This window comes from Diadema antillarum, unplaced genomic scaffold, assembly GCF_040938485.1.
Source record: "Diadema antillarum isolate AM-2024a unplaced genomic scaffold, OU_Dant_1.0 scf00000114, whole genome shotgun sequence".
Classification (NCBI taxonomy): domain Eukaryota; kingdom Metazoa; phylum Echinodermata; class Echinoidea; order Diadematoida; family Diadematidae; genus Diadema; species Diadema antillarum.
Genome location: NW_027271003.1, coordinates 1,533,922 through 1,554,374, shown reverse-complemented (window position 1 = coordinate 1,554,374; position 20,453 = coordinate 1,533,922). Strand labels below are relative to the sequence as shown.

Genomic DNA, 20,453 nt, shown 5'->3' with positions numbered 1-20,453 from the left:
CCTTACCATTTTTAACTTAGATCTTCTCACATATTTACAACGAAACTACAAGGGATGATGACGAACGCAAATTGTTGACAATTATTATGTTATTGTTGTACCATCCTGGATTCAAATAGAAAGAAGCACGTGAACGCAAGTTTTCGTGCTGTATGTCATTTATGTTTTGACAATGTCACAATATGGACTAAACAGATGTAAATGTGACTATGTGCTTTCAGGGTCATTTACGTGTATCAAGACTTCGGAAAAATGCGCCTTTACTCAAAGGGCTACCCCGACAGAACAAGCCATACGATATTACCATTCATTACAACCTACCTGCAATATACACGCTATTCACTATGATTGTCCAGGACTTTGGGTAAGTAGAATTTTTTTCGGAGTTTCATTTCATTCTTCTTCTTTTTTTAGCTGATCACAGAAATTATCATCAGAATTTCGCCATGTATATCTTCAGAAGTCGCAATATAAGTCTAGATTTTAGACGGCCAGTCAATTTCTAACAATTATTCTCCGTACAGTCCGACCTTAATTTTATGGCTTATCTATTAATACCCTTCCATACTAGGCCTATACGTTACAAAAGTCAATATTCACAAGTCAAGATTTCTTCATGTTCTTTATTTCGTTAATTGATATTGCTTGTAATAACTGCCGATAAATAAAATAGTGAAAAATCAACAATCTCACCACGTACAGGCTACCATTTTGCTTAGCCTTCTCGATGATTCGAAGAGCGATCTTTTTGTTGCCCTCCCTGAAGACGATGTGGAGAGGGGTGTCGAAGTTGTCGTCCCACACGTTCAGTTTGGCGCCTTTGTTGATAAGCATGATGGCGACGTCCGTCTTCCCATAGAAGCAGGCGGCAAGGAGGGCCGTTGTGCCGCTGTGGTCCACAGACTATTACGGTATGCCAAGAGCCAAAACGTGATTTGCAGTAAAGTAGATTACAAGGTAAAGTGACACTTTTGATACCGTCAAAGAGGCAAAACCCAGCGTTAGTGCATGCATCAAAAAAGTTCTAAAATGTGAGATAGGGGTAATAATAGAAAAAACAAACAAACAAACGGGCCGTTAACGATCGACTCGACACTGAATTTGCTATATTTATTGCTTTGTTTTGGTCATTTGTCGTACCCTTGCTACTCGTTTTAATCTTTATACTCAATTTTAAATCCGGGACTTACACTCAATAAGCTTGCTTCTATATAAGGTAGGTTCCATCATATTGTTTTTAGCATTTATTCTCATCACAGATTCCAACTTTTATAAATTGACCAAATATTATTATGTTTGTAATATTCTATTATGCTTGCCTAGCTGGATATCATGTATTATTTAATTTTGTTATATTGACTTTTCACCGAGAAATATGAAAATGAATCGAAATTGCAATATGTTAGTACAATAGAAAGGAGTACTGACTAACACATACCTCAATGTCAGTTTCCTTGCTGCTCAGGAGATGGCTCGCCGCTTCAACATTCCCTTGCCAGGCAGCGACAAAAAGTGGAGTACGCCCTCTACAGTCCTCAACATTCACGTCAGCCGAGCTGGCCATGAGGATACACACAACGCTGTCTTTCTTGTCGACCTGTTTCTTCGCGGAAAGTTTCCTCCTTTTCGAAAAACTCCTCCCATCTTCGGACTAGGAGAGAAATAGAGTTTGTTAGTTTAACAACTTTAGAAGCACATATTCTTGGGGTTATCTGACACCAGATCAAGATGATAATAATGGGAGTAATTCATCCTTACCTGGATAATCATTGCTGTCATTACAATTATCTCACTTTCTATCATAATGATTGTTTTTTAACTTGCTAGATTGCAATCTATTTCAGGGGCTACTGAGGGGGTATCTGAAGGCCGATTACATATAAAACCTTGAATTCGGGTGATTTTTATTTCCCTCTGACTCGTTATCTGCGTAACTATGACTATAATTTATTAATCTTTTTTAATAGCCTTCACGAAAAGTGATAATGTGGGTCCAGATACATGAATGATTTCCCACTGAAGACTATAATGTTACAAAAATACCTTTGCCAGATCTCTTTCCTTCCTAGTAGCTCTAGCGGCGAAGTGGAGCGGTCGTCGAGAAGCCTCACCGATATCGTTCACGTCTTCGTTTCATAATGATTTTACCGTCAAGGTCGTGTTCAGAAGATTGGAATACAAGGAATAATTACGATGTGATAATTATTGTTAAAACCAGTACTAGTGTTCGATTTATATCCAAAATGCTAATGCGTTATCCTTTTTACATTTGCATTTCATAGTGGATGGTCTTGAATGGGAAACCACCCCCAATTTATAATGATAATAGTATTAATAATAATAATAATAATGATAATAATAATAACAATGATAATAATAATTGTTCAATGCTGGGAGGCATGTTGCCTAGTCTTGTCAAAGGCACCGAGCGGTTGTTATCACTGACAAAGAGAGTGGTCAGGTGGTTCACTATACGAGTAGAGGGCGTCCTGAGATTTGCGAATTCGAGGTTCATGAATCAGTTACAGTAGAATGTTCAACCCACCATCACCCCTAACTGAATTATTCAGAAACAGTTTCAGTCACAATGTCAGATTATATCAAATTGTATCAAACTTGTATTCACAAGTCATGAAAATATAAGCAAGAATTCTCATTACAAATATATAATTTAATAAAAATTAATAACAATGTATAATATATATACAACGTACACTGTTCCAGTAATATACCCACTGGCTATCATCACTGCCAACTTTTTTTTTTGTGAGTATGCATATTTTACATATTGTATATTTGTAGGATTTCTTTCTTCTTTTTTTTTCTTGGATGATTGCGAAATTTTGCTAAGAAGCTATCAGATGCTCTCCCTATTTATGAAAGTAAAAATGGCAAATGGGGCAAACGAGTGAATAAATGCAGCGGCAAGGTGATATCATTTAATATGCGAAATCGAAAACTTAACTCTGATTTACCAGACAGTTAATGCATGTTATACATTTTTATAATGTACCGTGGGCTTTCAAGTCAATTTGACTCGTTGTTACCTTACATAGGGTTCGTGATTAGACACGTTTTCAAGTGACTATGTTAGGTAGCCCTAATAAGCCATTTGTTATATCCTCACAAGCTAGTCTTCTCTTATCTCCAAAGAAAGCAAAGCCAAAAGAAAGCTTGAGATACATGCGGTACGCTATTCCACAAGCGCTCGTCGTCAACACTGAAATTTAAAAAAAAAAAGATGGTGACGAAAAAGAAAAACTTCCAATTTGGGGAAATACTCATCCCTTTTCTTTTCTCAGTTTTCTATTGCTCTGTATAGCGTAACATTTACATGGGAACTTGGGAGCTAATATAGATGTTCGGGTAGAGGAGAGTGGGATTACCTGCTCCTCGGTGGACCAGAAGCCTAACCATCTCCACGTCATCCTTGTCAGCGGCGTAATGGAGGGCGCTGTAATTCTTCCCGTCGTGTTCATTGATCTCGCTCTCGATTTCATCGTCGTCGAGTCCATCGAGCAGGGCCTTAAGGTCAGCAAGTTGTCCGGCGCGAGCGACCTGTGCAGAAGGCGATCAATTGCATTGGTCTTTGAAGTATGAACTGTGATATCAGTTAGTAAAACTTTGCATTCTAACCGCTCTTCGATCGGCCGTGCAGACGACCGTATGAATCAACATGATGAAAGTGATTGTTTGGCTAGCCGTAGGGGCCTACTAGTAATCTGTTGGGTGGTGCACCACGTATTCTTTCTAGGGTAGGCCTATGTGAGTGGCCCTGAAAAGAGCCTACCCAATCCCGACGTTTCGGCAAGCATGTTCTCGCTGTTCTCAATGGAATGATTCCCTTGAGAACCTTCCCCCCTTTTTTTTTTGCTTGTCAGCTGAAAGCGGCACCAGAAGTTGCACTGAAGTCCTCCCCTTTATGTTTTGCTTGTTAGCTCGTGAAACCCGAAAGCTCCCCCCCCCCCCCACTTTTGAAAACCTCCGCGAGGACACAACGAATACACACCTCTTGTCTAGTCATTGCTATGACAAAAAAAGATCGGGATTGAGTCTACAATGGTAAATCTAGGTTTGGAATGGTCAAGGTGTCTTGCTGTGTGCATTGTATGCTTTGTTTTTGTTTTTCTATCATAACGGTGAGTTGGCTCAGTCGGTAGCGCGTCTGCCTCACGATCACGCGGCCCGGGTTCGAACCCGAGTCTGGACTGAGCAATGTTGTGTGTAAGCATACCGTCCCCTCTAGCAAGAGGCAAAACACTCTATCCCTCGGACAGGACATAAAATGGAGATACCGTGTATGAGAGAGTATCAACTCATGCACGTAAAAGATCCCGCTTCATTCATTCATCGCAAAGAGCAGGGTGTTTAACCCGGTGAAGTGGTCCCGCACCTCGCATCCAACTGAACCCCATGGAAGACTAGCTTAACGTAGCTGAATATGGGCTACCCAGCCATCTTCTCAGATGGAAAATGAACAAACAAACAAACAAACGAACATATAGAAATCTAGTTCAGTTTACAATCATCAGATTGGCTGTTGTCATTGCTATGAAAGACTTGTCCAGGGTGTCACGAGAGAATCAAACATGTGCGATTCTTCTTCTTCTTTTTTTTTTCGGAGACGTCTTCCTTACGTCTCCGCAACGTCTCCTTAGTCGCGACCAACTCGTCGAGACTAATGTTGTCCATGAGGTCTCCAAGACATGTCGGTGACCTTGCGAAGAATCATTGGCAACTTACTGGAAAATCATTGGCAACCTACTGGAGACATCGCAGAGACGTGGCTGCGGCGACTTCCAGATGAATGGATTATCACTCTATGTTCGATTGTTTGATTTTTCAGACTTTTTCAATGTCCAGATGGTCTCGGAGCACAGAACTCTACACAGAGAGTTCTGTGTCTCGGAGACGTCTCCGCGACGTCTTGGTGACTCTCCATAGTCGGGACTTAATCGCGGAGACTAATTTTTTACCCGCAAGGTCTCAGGGACGTATCATCGACTTCCGGAAGTCACCCTGGAGTCCCCTCCGCGGTGAGAGCACAAGCTTCTTCTTTTTTTTGGGGGGGGGGGGAGTGGGTGGGAGAGGGGGTGGGGAAGGGGTGGGGATGGGGTGGTCCTTCGAGTCACGCTAGTCACAGTGACGGATCATTCGCGGCGAGACCTCCTCAAGATTGGCCCTTACGGTGGGTATCTCACTGCCTTAATTTGAGACTAAAAGATGGCCACCCGGTGACTACTCGAGTCTCACCCGGTTGCAGAGTGGTCGCTGAGACATTTTCTCCCAGAGATGATAGCCTGGTTTCCGACGATTCGGGAGATAATCGAGCATGTATTCGCTTTATCGGACAACCTTTCAGGTCTCCGGTGTGCTGGTCTCGGAGACGTCTCCGTGACGTCTTCTTAGTCGCGACCAGGCCGCAACCAAATAGTGGAGATCAGTTTGTTCGCGAGGTCTCCGAGACGTCTCGGCGACCTTGCGACAAATCATTCGCGACTTACAGGAGAATCATTGGCGACCGAGTGGAGATGTTTCAAAGATGTGGCGGCGACGCCTCCGCGACTTCCAGATGCAATTTCATCTCACTTCTCGTGGAAATCCCCGCCATTGTTCAGCCTCTGAATTTGCTGACGGTAAAATGAACAGTCGGGGGCGGACAACTAATTATGAAAACTTAGCAGACTGTGTCCTGGCAACGACTTAATCGTGTGTTGTTGTTGTTGTTTTTTATACTTTGATCTCTAGGGTGATATATCTGGTGGAAATCCCCGCCATTGTTAAGTCTCGGAATTTGCTGACAAACGCGTATATGCACAATGCTTGATATTCAGGTATTCATGGCGTCTGCACTGCAGATAATAATAATGTGCAAGTACAGGTATCTCTCTTTGTCTGCACAGGCGCATTTGAGTCTTCACCTCTGCCCTCTCTTCAGGAATAATTGAAATCATGTTTGTGTGACCGTTTTCCTACAAAAGAGCATTCTCATGACTGCCGAGGAAAATAGCTTTTCTTTCTGTGGCCTTAACAACAGGTTGTAAAATGCTTAAGGGGGCTTTAGACTTCATTGCAATTGTACGAGTAGTCCATGGGCCAAGACCCGAAAAATGGGTTGTTGGTACCACCTGAGGTGGCACAACCTTTTTGGTGTCATTTTGTTTGTCGGGCATAGATTTGCTTATCAAGCTATGATAGCATCTTCCGTATGTCCACAGGTGTTCTGTTGTAAACGCGGTGCGCTTAGTCTTTATTCAAGGCAGCGAATGTAATATCCAAAGGGTTATGATGTCCACAGCTGTCACGCGGTGCGCTTAGTCTTTATCTAGACCAATGTACCGTTATCATATCTAAAGTTCCTCATAAAAGGGATTATCTATACTGTTTTTATACTACCCTATCAACAAATACATCAGTTTTAAACAAAAATCACTCTGTTCATTTACAATATCATTCATTATAATGTATCGTAGTGTACCGGTACATTGTTTTTGCATTATGTTATATAGTTGGATGGAAATAAAGCGACATTGGCGTGGTATTAGCGTTTTCATCGTAGCGTTTTCGCCGGAAAATGATAAATAATTGAAAAATACGGTAAAATTCACGAGGAATTGCTTTTTGTTGTTGTTGTTGTTGTTGTTTTTAGATAAAAGGATATACACTGTATCATTATACGCTTTGGATATTCCCTTCGCCGTCTAGAAGAAAGACTAAGCGCTGTGGACATCATTACCTTTGGATATTCCCTTCGCTGCCTTGAATAAAGACTAAGCGCACCACGTTTACAACAGAACACCTGTGAACATACCATAGAGCTGCATTTTACAGCTCTATGGAACATACAGAAGACAGTGCTCTTCTTTGTATAGCGGTTAGTTTCGATTCAGAAGTATAGGGATATAACAACGAGACCAAATTGGTTAAAAATTCATTTATTATGACTAAGCTACTCATTTGGAAATGCTATCATAGCTTGATAAGCATATCTATGCCCGACAAACAAAATGACACCAAAAAGGTTTTGCCACCTCAGATGGTACCAATATCTGGCCTGGCCCATGGACTAGAGGTGAAGCCATGCACACTACATCATATATTTTGACCCTCATTGATTGGTTCGTTTCACACTGTGTAGTGCAGATTATGGGGCCCGAGACAAATTGAGAAAGATGAATAGTCGGAGCTATAGTTGGTAATACAGAAAAAGTTTGAAAGACAGATGGTACATATAGAGCTGTATTTATGATAGACTACTTCTTTCTTCCAAAAAAAAAAAAGCAATTTCATGACCTTTTCACGTGTATAGAGTGAGTTAAAATTTTCATCTTATAAAGATAAATTAATGTACAATCAATCATATACTAGTAATAGACAAAGCATGATTTTAATGGATTCATTCTGCAAATTCTTTTTGTACGACAACCCCTGAACTGTTATGGGACCCATGAAAGCAAAACGTTATCTTTTGAAAAATGTATTAAACTACCAGTTTTTAACAAAATCGATATTTCTTATTCTGACGAAACAAGTAGTGAAAATAAAACATTTTCCGAAAGAGGTTGACGAACGGTTCAGATGGTAATTTACAAAAAGGCTGAAAGGAGCGCAAATCTTCCTTTAATGACAATTACAAAGGGTCTCCTTGGTATTATTAGTATGCCTATTCTTTGCACAGTTTCATCATAGTAAGCACATAAACATAACTTTTACCATAACACTTCAAAGGTCAAAATGTCACGTCCTTGTTTCTAGAATTTAGGAAACTATTTTTATTGAGAAATATTTACAATATTGATACATAAATAACGTTATTGATAGAGATAGAGCAATAGACCAGTTCGTAATTCCACTTTTCGCATGAGCAGAAAAAGGTCAATTGTACCAACAGGCATTTTGGTTTGTAAATTCACTGAGATAAGCATCTGTGATGCGATGATTATTCATGTGATCCTTATCTAAATGGTGCTTGCCAGAACCTCCACCTGCCAGCAAGACTGGTATTTCGCAATATAAAAAGAAATAGGCTGTTATTGCGTTCTACACAAAACAATGAAATCATTGCCTGCTGCTAAATTGCCAACTGATGGAGTATTTTAATCACCTGGGGGGCGTTTCATCGAGTTCGTCGGAGGTTTTCACCGACAAAGTTGCTATCAGCCAATCAGACGCAAGGATTTACACTGACAACTGTTAAAAGCTAATGAAATCCTTGCGTCTGATTGGCTGATAGCAAATTTGTCGGTGAAAACTCCGACGAACTCGTTGATGAAATGCCCCCCTGATCTAAACCCGAGTACATTCTTTGTTTGAACATGAATTCCATAAATTGTTACGTCGGGCAAGCTTATGCATTATGCCGCTTTGAAAACGAGTGAAGTACCTAACCAACTGAGAAAAAAAAGATAGGTCATTTGTACCAATGTGTACATGAGCTAATTACGAACTGGCTTATAGATGAAGAAAGATGTTGCAGGGTACACAGAACTACTCGAGAGGTCATTACTTACTGTTTCACCACATTATGTTTTAAGACATACATCCGTTTTTGCTTTTGTTTTGTTTTGTTTTGTTTTTGTCAGCGGTGTGCTAAAGCGCTTCCCTTACGTCGCGGCACTCATTTCACATGATATTATGCAAGTCGGTGACGAAAATTTCTACTCCTGGGCAACTTTTTAGAACACACCTGTCAAGCCTTAGAGAGACCAACGATCACCCCAGACATTATCCGTAGTCATACAGATGGTCAAGGCGGTTCACCCGTGATAATAAACTTGTCATACGCACACGGGAGTGGCTGATTTGCATGTGCAATGTTCCACTCGCGCTCTGAACGGGTGGGGTCCAATATGAAGGTATACATAGCAATGAAACGGTTGTCATTTTCGCCTGTAATCAGTACTGGGTGACAAGGATTCAAAAACCCTAGACGTTCTATGTTTTCTTCTTTGTGAATAAGTAGAGATGGTCTGAGCATTAAAAAAAACCCGAAGCAGATGAGGGTTCATGCTCCATCCCTCGTAATGTGGTACATTGTATCTCTCTCTCTCTCTCTCTCTCTCTCTCTCTCTCTCTTTCACACACTCCGTCAATCTGCCTATCCGTCTATCTTGTATCTATCAATATACGTCTATATATCCATTCATCTATCTATCTACCTATCTATCTATCTATCTATCTATCTATTTAGCAATGAATCTGAACAGAGGAGCTAATGGTCTCATGCCTGCCACGAAATACACCCAAGGTTACGTGTCCGCGAAATCGCGCAACGCGCGTGCTTTGGCGCCATATCGAAACCCTGCACCAGGGTGTGGTCCAGGGTAGGGTGCAACGGGATAGAAACTAAGGACCATTAGCTCCTTGTTGTTCTCATCATGCGCCTTAATGTTAATCACAATGCATTCTTCATTGTTTCTGCATGTACTTCTACATCATACAAGGTGTTGTTGCCCATGAGATCAAAATTATTTCAAGGTCATATCATATTCACTGCGTACCTGAACGATCGATTTTCGTGACTTGGTCTTCTTTCCCTTCTTGAGCGATCTTGCCAGACTTGGTGCACCATCTCCTTCCAGATCATCGCTGCCATCGGACAGATCGCTGTCCGGCGGGCTGTCGACGTCGAAGCTCTCCGCCCAGCGAGAGTAAGCGCGCTTCTCCCGAGCGAAAGTTCGTTCGGAAGCAGCCCTCACCATCGACGCCGATTTCACCGGCGAGGTGTCAAACGCCCACCTGACGGACTTCGCCATTGCGACGATGTCGATCTTGAGCGCAGCTAATTAATCGTGATATAATTATGTTCTTAAGTTAGTAGCCTCAGAACGCAATCGGTGGTTATTCGACGGATTTTAAGATGCCCTCAAGAATAACCACACGATAATCATACGATCAGAGGCGAATTTGAACATTTCTTTTAGCGTACACGTCCATCTTGGCTCAACTTCGGGAGAATCTGGCGCCTGCTTGAGTGTAACGCCACACCTGTCCCTGTCCCAGAATTGACACAGTATGTCCATACGAATATGGAAGTTGGCCAAAACTTGATTTACCAGATCAACTTACAATGTAGTCTTTTTTTCTGACCTTATTCACCAAGCAAGTTAATTGTATACCCACCCATCACACCCACATGTTTATTGGTTTTGTTGGACATATCTGCAGTTAGCAGTTGCGGCGATTTCTTGTAACAAGTGTGCGTGTTTGGGGGGGGGGGGACGCGGGAGAGGGAGAGGCGGAAACACCAAGGCAAAATAATCATACTCTCTGGCGGGAACACAGCGCCCGAAAATACATGTACTTGGCATTATACCCCCACTCCACTCTGTAGTTCTTGATTTCCTTTGTGTCATTATTATTTTGTTTAGTAGGGGTTAACAGAGATTGAATTAAATTCTTATGTCGTGGTACTCACGTTTACAAAAGAAGATCCAAGTGCGCACAATATGTTTTGATTGATAACATAGCATCACGTAGAGTAAATCATTCTACCGTACAATGGAAATCTTGCACTTCCCATGTTAGCTCACATAGTTATTCGATCAGCATAAACACAAACACACACAAACACACACACACACACACACACACACACACACACACACACACACACACACACACACAACTTGTTTTTGCGTGTGTTTTGGGGGCTTGTTTATTGTGTTTGCTGGATTAAAAAAATGTGTCATGAACTAGATACGTGACAGTCAAATGTCTGTCAATTGGCGTCATTAAAGGAGACCTCCGGATGATTTTCAGATTTTTACATTTGAACAATTAATTAGTTATACTGAGGACAGAGTTTCAGAATTTGTGATAATTGGGATGAAGAGTAAGAATATTTTCAAAATTTAGAGCAACTTGCAATGAACAAGGATGATGACATGGTAGAGTCACCATAAGAATGCATGAGTTGGGGCTCAAGGAAGCAGAACAAAAGAAGAAGGCATGCATATAATTATACACAGGTGAACTCGCAACCAAGCAAGCGGTATTGTAATGGAATTACACTGCTACATTTCTGAAATATGTGAACCTCCTATGTCATCATCCTTGATCAGTGTAATTTGTTTAAGGTTTTTCAAATTATTGTTTCTCTGCGCAAGAAACACAATAACTTCCACAAACGTGTACATGGGGTTGTCTATTTATATACCACATGATGTGAAATTATGAAAATCGTCTGGAATGTCCCTTTAATACATCACAATCATGTACCGATTGTCCGGTGCAGTGTTTGGCAATACATTTTACTCAACTGTTTTGCTTCAATTTTTCGTAAACATTTCTTTTTGTTATGAAATTAGGTGATATTGTTACTGCTAAAATGTGACAGTTAATGTTTTATTGGGTCGCAAACTCCCTGAAAGAAGAAACCGAACTCAGAGAACTTCCAATTCGCGGTTGGAAATAAATGTATCTCGATCTAAATTTAGGGAGATTGAAAGAAATCTTTTAACCTCCCGTGATCTAGTACTTGGATTGTGATACAGAACCATACACACAGACACAGTATCAGACACACAAATATAATACGCACATCAGGACTTGATGAGTGGTGAAACACAAGCAATGGCACGCCATGATTTGTTTTGTTTGTCGTCTTGGGATAGGCAGCTTTGGATCTGCGACGCTAGTGCCATGTCGCGCTTCCTCCCGACTTAAGGCTACTCATACCAATCATGAACCCCATTGGAAACAGGTGTCTCGCGCATGCGCAGAACAACACCCATTTGCCTATTAGGCGCGTCGTACAACATGTCGTAGCGCGACGCGAACGCCAAGACGACCCCTCCTGCCGGGTTACAATGGAAACAGCTGTCTCGCGCATGTGCAGAACTTTTTTTTTTGGGGGGGGGGAAGTCTAATCGGCGTCGTCTTAGCGTTCGCGTCGTAGGAAATCTAACGCTGCCTATTGACCTCGGTATATCTGGCTCGACATATTATATCTGTCTCGAGACTCTCGATATCGACTCTACGAGCTCCAACAGCGCCAGCGCCGCCGACACGAGGCTACCTATTCATCGACTGCGAATACGGAATGATCGAAATATGATACAATCATGTATCTTGTAGGCCTAGGGTTCTACCGTAATACAAAATTACTAAGTACCAAGCGGGAACTCGGGAGCTTTTTAATGCGGGTTTAGGCTGTCTGGACGATGTGGGAGGGGAAGAGGGGCAATTCAATGGACTTTTGTTTCAAAAGAAAGAAAGAATACTTATACTTTATTTCAACAGTCATTGGAGGCGTGATGCCTGTTTATGGCTTTTCACTTTGAATGTATAGATATGTCAAAATCACTGGAGCTTATCCATTGAGGGGCGGATTTTAGGTGCAATCATGCAAAATGAAAAGATGTTTGTCAAAGATTTAAGGCCCCGTCACACAAGGACGTATAAAATAGCGTATGCCCAGTGTACATCATTTTGGGGGGCGAACGCTCGAATACTAGTACGCTCATCATTCGTTGTAGGAAGCGTCTGAAAACCAGACTTTGCCCGAGGATGTGACGGGGCCTTTACACACTCGGGTTCATACCAGGAAATATTTTTATTTTCTGTTGCCAGTGACTATCACGGCTACCAGTAGGCCTATACTCTTGACCCGTCGAGTCTTCACCCTATAACGCCCAAGGGAGGGGGGGGGGTGCACATTGTGCCCCTTACTATGATATAGTAAGATAATAATATTATCTTCATTTGCCACTCCTACGCCCTCTACCCAATTTCAACCAAATTTGGTGACTAAGACTTTTCCTATAATCTATTTATTTGTTACTTCCTAAAAGTGTTCCATGATCTCGTGGGCCTGTTTTCATCTGACCCTCTTGCTGTTTATTGTTTCGGTTCAAACCGGCAACAAATCTTGGGAGATTAATGTTCCTATTTCCATCTTAACTACATGTATTTTGTAAATGTCTTTTTGATTTTGGCCACATTTGACGAATCTCAATATCACCATTTTATCCCCCCCCCCCCCCCTCCCCGCCAAGATATGTATAATGAGATTTAGAGGCACTGTTTCAATGACGGAAAGATTGTATGTGTTCTGCACCTAATATGTAAAAGATTTATAATCGGTTTATGTATACATATAACTCAAACATTTCCTCAATAACTTTTGTTTGATTTTACTTTACTACCAACCAAAATTCAACTTGAGTGAAATAGTACTTATAATTACAAATTTTGTGCTCAATTTGTGAGTACTGCTTCCTTATTTCCGTTTACAAGCTTTCTTTTACACGTAGATGGAACATATACAACCGTGGGCGCCTTTTTACTTTCCCTGTGTGTGAGTGCTAACGTCTGAAATGATATTGATTCACCCCCCCCCCCCCCCCTACACACACACACTTTTTTTTTTGCCTCGTAATGTCAGTTTCCTAATTCTTTCTACTTATTGCTCATTTGCATCATTGTCGTGTACAGGACTTGTACCGACTTGAACAAAAAATCTGCGGGGGGGGGGGGGAATTGAGGTAAAAAGGATGAATTCATTTACACTGTACATGGTCATAAATTTCTCTTTCTCATTTCACTCGAATTAACTTAACTCGTTCTAGATAATATCCGTCTGCGAATCAGAATAGGTCGCTAGATCATCAGTGACATATTAAACATTAAATGCTGTATCTACAATGTATATCTCTCTTTCTTCGAACTTCTCTACGTAATGTCACTGATGAAGCCGACTCTTTGTCCTTTGGGCGTGCGAGATACGTTTATTACAAACATTTTTTTCAGAATTATCAGCGGCTGAGGGCAATCCACCAGGACTTCATTCAAGTGGGACTAAACATAATGCGTTTGCCCCCATGGTGTTCAGTATTTCATATTCCGGGTCAGATCTATGGGTGCCCGTCATGAGTCCGACACCCACGCGTCATGCAAGCCACAACTCATACAGTCCACAAGTCATACAGTCCACGAATCACACAGATGAACTAACACTGGGCAAATAAGGCCCACGAGTCCGAGATAGGCAAACAAGACCCAAGAGCCTGACACTCATTAAATCAGGGGGCTTGATATATGCAGTGTTAGTCTTGTGACCCTTTTTGCCTATTGCCAGACTTGTGTGCCTTGTTTGCCTTGTGTTGGACTCATGGGCCTTTTTTTTTTTTGCCAAGTGTCAGACTGGTGGGGCCTTGTTTGCCTACTGTCAGACTCACGGGCCTTTTCTGTATTTCCCAGTGTCGAGCTCATGAGCTATATGGCTTATGTCAGGCTTGTGGCATGACCCCAGATCTCTTCACAGTGAATTTCCACTGTGCGCTGCATTTTCAGAACTGGTCCAAGTAATATCACTCCCAAGAGAAACAGGTTTTACTGAATTCATAATATGACTATTTAATTGACTCGTCTTTCTCTCTTTCATATAAAACATGTCTATAAAGGCACATGAATACATTGACTGAACAGGATATTATATTCAAACATCTGAAACAGAGCTCCTAACACCTTGCTCACACCATTACTAACCCGGCCTTTGTTCAGGCAGCTGGGTCGAAATTCCGAATAGGTATCAATAATATCGATTCTTCAAATTTAATTATCTTGTCTCTAAAACCAATCTACAACATCTACATGACATGATTTTAAGCCTGGATAAAAACTTTTACGACATTGGTGCTTCGACAGCTCCTGCAAATCTACCTTGCATGTACAATAAAATCCTTGATAGAATTTAGAAAGCTTCTGGTCCCCATTTCGTAAAAAGTTGATATGATGGCAACTCTTGCTAGAATGGCAATTGCCATAGTAATAACAAGAATCCAGGTTCCTGATTGGCTGTTGCTATTGGAAGTTGTCATTCCAGCAAGAGTTGCTATCGTGACATCTTTTATGAAATGGGACCCTGATGTACAGAGCACATGAAAATATCAATACTGGATAGTAATTCTATTTATTTTTAACATTTCATTGTCTTCTCTGACTTCATTTAAAGGGGAAATCCAGTCCAAATATAAGTTAGTCTGATAAAAAAAGAGTAAAATCTTACGAGTTCAATGGTAAAAAGTTTGACTGAAATCGGATGAAAAATAAGGCAGTTATAACATTTTGAAATTTTGCTAATTTCTGCAAAACAGTCCTTGCACAGTCGATAAGAATAACAAATGAGTGAGCTTACAATGTTATAACCTCACAATTTCCCATTGATTGTATACAAAAAATGACAAAAGTTCTATATTTCTGTCATTGAAGTCTGAAACATGATGTTATTCCCGGTTGAATAACTTCAGAATAGTAATCAATTAGATATACCAGGATTTGAACCTCGAGCATAACTGCGTTTGAATAAAAACTGGAAATTTCAAAATTTTATATACAAACTATATGGGGAGGTGTGAGGGGATCGCATGCTCACTTTCCATTTGCATATTCATATTGACTGTTCAAGAACTGTTTCCTGAAAAATTAGCGAAACTTCAAAATGTCATAACTTTCTTATTTTTCACCCGATTTCGATCAAAATTATACAGTTTGACTCATAATATTTTACTCTTTCTTATCAGACTAACTTATATTTGGACTGAATTTCCCCTTTAATGAGTTAAGGCATGCCATAGCACTACAAACATTTGTATATCTAGCTACTGCAAAACGCTCTCATAAAATTACTAGTATTCAGTGACTGTCAAAAGGCTGAAACAGCTCTATAATTTCAATTCATTACATGAATAATGCACAACTTTTAAACATTTCACAAGATTCATGAGACATATTTTGATTTGTTCAACAACATAATATTTGTCAACAAGGAAGTGGGGGTAAATTGTTAAAACTTGATGTTTCTACATGTAGAATCATTCTCCTCTATTACCACCTACTCTATGACCTTGGCTCTTAGTTTCCAGCTTATAGGTTTACACAATTACAAAATTTGTATGTGCAACATTGTCAATATGCTTGCGTGGGAATGTGTGTTCAGTTATACCTTTGTGCACATGCGAGATCATTCTGAAATCAAACAAATAAAATTGTGGATTTCCTGTTCTTGCACTTTTTATGAGTAAACATAAATTCATTTGCAGTCTTAATCAGGTGGATATAATATTGATATCATTTAATTCTTTTAATTCAGCATGTGCCTCAAAAACATTAATATTTCATTCTCATCAAATATTTATCAGAGCACAACAACTCTCTTCAGTGACATAATTTTCAGGTCTTGTACTACATACATGTATATAAAACATAACATATCAACAATAAAAATCTATGTTTTCAGAAAAGTGCTCATACTAATACAAAATCAAGTGACCCTGTGATCACTACAAGTAATAACATTTCAAATAAGAAGATACTTTGCTTATCTGCCAACAACTGGAATACAACATCTAAACAGATGACACGTTTGACATGCCCAAAACTCTGGCAGTATTTTAACAGATGTGACTTGTCTACCCAGGTGGCATTTCAGTCTACACATTTCTCACCTGTGTTACTATTCTTTGGTTGTTCTCACATCAGCTTAATGTAGCTTTAATATACAGTAAACCTCACTTTAAAGGGACTGTACAATACTGGTTGAGGTGGGGATTCATGTTTTGAACATTCCTAAGTGAGATAATGAAAAGCCTCTTATGAAATATGAAAGAGCATGTAATTTTAAGAAGGATTCAACGTTTATTTGATGAAAATTGGTTTTCAAATGGCTGAGATATCCAAAAAAGTACTACTAATAAAAGGCGACATGCCACAACTTTATTAGGATCTCTTTGTTTCACCTTGTTTTTGGATATCTCAGCCATTTCAAAACCAATTTTCATCGAATAAACTTTTGATACCCCTTAGAACTGCATGCTCTTTGACCTCTCATAGAGTGGTTTCTGAATATCTTGCAAAACGTTAAAAGCTAAATCCTTACCTCGACCAGAACTGTACACACCCTTTAACTTTTAGACAGCATCACAGAAGTCGACATATTGCCTAAGTCTATAAAATGAAAAGTCCCACACTTTTCTCTCTTTTTGGGGGGTTAGTTTCTTGACTTCCACGTAAGCCGACAGATTTTTCTCTGTCATGTGCATATCGACTTTATACGCAAGTTTAACTGTATATGCATGCTTGTATGCCTTTAACACAGTGAAGCATACATGTGAGGTACAAGGTTGTAAATTGTTTGTGGAGAATCACTTCATAGTAAAATAAATAATTACTGTACACATACTGTACACAATGAGGAAATATGCTGAAATTGAATATGAACTGTCATGCAGATTACTATTATTCTTATTTTTTTCTCAAAGTGCTTGATATTTAAGTACTAAAAGTAATTGAGAAATAAAAACCCTGATATTTGATATATTCACACATCACAAATTTGTCAGCGATCATCATTCATTTCATTTCCCACAGTAGGTTAAATTTTGATAAGAGCATGCATACCATGATAGTTATGTGTGCTACTCATTCATTATTTTAAAAAAAGTAAACCAGCCCACCCACCCCACCCCCATAAAAAAGGGTAATCAGTCATGGTTTACTAATTAAACACTCAAGATACATGATAGCAGATATCAAAGAATTTTTGTGCTGCAGCAACATAATTTTAATCAGAATCTACATAAAAGTGCCGAGATGTTCTCTCCTGAGGAAGGGCAGATCCCTATAAAACTTCAGAAATGAATTTTGGAATATCAAAATTAGGATGACACTTTGCCTAAAAATGATTTGCATCGTGTTCATGAGCATGACTTTGATTGATCCCAAGCATGGACTGACATATGGTCTAAAATAAGGAAATCTTTCTGTTCAGGTCAGCTTGGTAGGGGGTCTGCTCATCACAAGCATGCCAGGTTCATCTTTTTGAGAACCAACTTTTTCTTATGTTGTTGGTTTCCCTCCCTCCCCCCCCCCCCCTTTTTTTTTGGGGGGGGGGGGTGTCTTTCCTGTTGAGGTATTCGAAAAACAAGCCTCAAGCAGATCTCAAGACTTCAAAATAATTTTATTGTAAACACCAATTATTTCACAGTGTTCTTGTTTTGTACAACTCTTTGCAAGCAAAGCCATCAAACCTGCCATCATCCTGCCCCTGGTATTCAGAAATGCAATATACCACTGTATTGTCCCCATGGTGTGAAATTGGTACCTTTTTTTCATGCTGAGGAGTGGTAATTTGTTTCTCATTCCATTCCTGCAGTTCTTCATTGCTATTTAACTACAATGGACTCTCATTATAAAGAACACAGTTATAATGAAATTCCGGTTACAACAAAGTAAAAATTCATCCCCAAACATTATCCGCTCTACATTTTTTTATTGTCTCTTTGCTTGGCTATCACAAAATTTCGATATAATGAAACAAAACTTCCGGTCCCGAGGACTTTGCTATAATGGGAGTTGACTGTACTGTGCTTCAGCAAAATTGTATTCCAAGTCCAGATTCTCACAATTATTGCACTCCCAAAAATAATATGACAATTAATAGTGTCTGTATTTTCTAAATTTGCATACTCATAATTATCATGAAAATACTTCAGGCATTACTGCTGAGCTGAGTCGGTGAAATATAGCATCTCAAATAAGAGTGGAATAATTTAGCTAAGTATTGAATTATTGCAAATTGAAATATTTAACATGAAATCATGTGAAAGAAGGCATCAGAACATGACATTAAGACAAACCTGTTCATACATGATTGCTCTAGGACATGAAAATTCATCAATTTGTCAAATTGATTTCCATTTACTCAAACAAAGTGTTCTCAATTAATTTCTGCATGTTGATCAGCTCATGTAAGTTACAGGGCGCAAATGGAACAAAAAAATCAGATTTGTCATGTCCATATTGATGCTGCAAATATATGGCTTCCATTGCCCTGTTATATATGGTCATGTAAATTAATCCCTTTATCAATCAAAAAATCATTCAGGGCAAACTTATTTTAACAGTATATAGCCTTTAATCAAATTAATTAAATTCTTGCATCAAGTTATTTTCTATTGCAACTGATAGACAAATTACCCTATATCGACATAAACAAGCACCAAATTAATCAGTGTTTAGTAATAGCCTCAATACAAATCATGGGTATACAAACTTGGCCAGGATTTGAACCTACAACCTTGTGATCAGCAGACAAGCATCTTATCCTCTAGACCAACAAGCTTCCATCCAACAGACAGTGCTGTATAGAGCCTGTGAAACTATGAGTTCTTGGTATTGCATTTGTATGCAGTTAAAATTGTGTCTCAGATACGGCAAGCTTTTCTTCACTGTCTAGAACAGCATATAGATTGTAATCAATGGTTCACTTAAGCCTGGAACCTTTGTCCTATGCAGGTATGAGGGATAAAAGGGGAGGGGAGGGGAACAATAATGACAAGACAATAGAGAATTTTTTTCTTTCATTTCTTTTCTTGAGATCACAATATGTATCTCAATGAACATTAGTTAATCTACACCTGTACGTATGTCAAAGTCAAGAAATATAGCATTAATCTGGATACTTTGGGGGACATTACTGGGAAAATTTAAAGGTTTCCTAAATAATAACTGGAAATGAGATCATTCCAGCTCCTCTGACGTTACACCACTACTCCATGGCATGTGTTACTCAATGAAGATTAAAATGTAATTCAGAACTACACCACCAATCCTGACATAATCTAGTCTCTGTACATCAAATGTGCAACATCTCCCATGTGTGAATGAGTTTCTATACCAACCACAACTTTAATTTCCTACAGATAAATACCATGCTTCAAGCTCCTCCTTGTTACAGGGTAAAGAGCATCACCATGAATTAACTGCAAAGCTACTTCAAAGACATACTTCTTTTTATAATTATGAAGCAGATCCTAATCAACTGATTGGCCGAGAGTGTACACATGACCAGGCATTCATTTTGCCCATCATGTAATTTTGCTTATAACCAGTACCGGTAATTAACAAAGTATGTATGTATGTACATTTTGTATGTATGTGTATGTATGGCTTTGCTTCGAAAACAAAGATCTAAGGAAGTCCACGTCTGCTGCAGGCTCAAAAGTGACTGATGAGTCCAATGCGGGACAGGCAGGCACGGTTGCAGCGGTTGCACGGGAATGTAATTTTGCTTTATAACCTATAATTATCAAAGTTTAATGACCAGTCATTAGCACTTAAATTGTAAAAATGCAAAAATGGCTGCTGTGGAATTTTAAAAGCCTACAGTTGAAATTCTTTGAGCAAGGACATTTGCTTCATTATTTTAAAAACAAATAATATACATCATTTTGTATGGCAAAAGCGTAATTGCCCACACACGACACCTTTCAAACAGTTCAAACACTTTCAGCTATCACCTCTGATGTGTTAGACTGTTCCAAATGCACAGTGTGCGGGTAATTCTTATTAATGCCCTCACCAGTGTTTGTACACTGCACATTACATGCTGGCTTGAACCCAGAACCTTCTGATCGCCCAACAAGTACAAAACCACAAGACCCAAACTCCTA

The 20,453-nt window shown here is 39.6% G+C and overlaps 1 pseudogene; it reads right to left on the bottom strand.

Annotated features, from left to right (window-relative positions):
• LOC139719722 (uncharacterized) overlaps positions 1-9,755 on the bottom strand; it is a 37,468-nt pseudogene extending 27,713 nt beyond the window's left edge.
• Between the last annotated feature and the right edge of the window lie 10,698 nt (positions 9,756-20,453).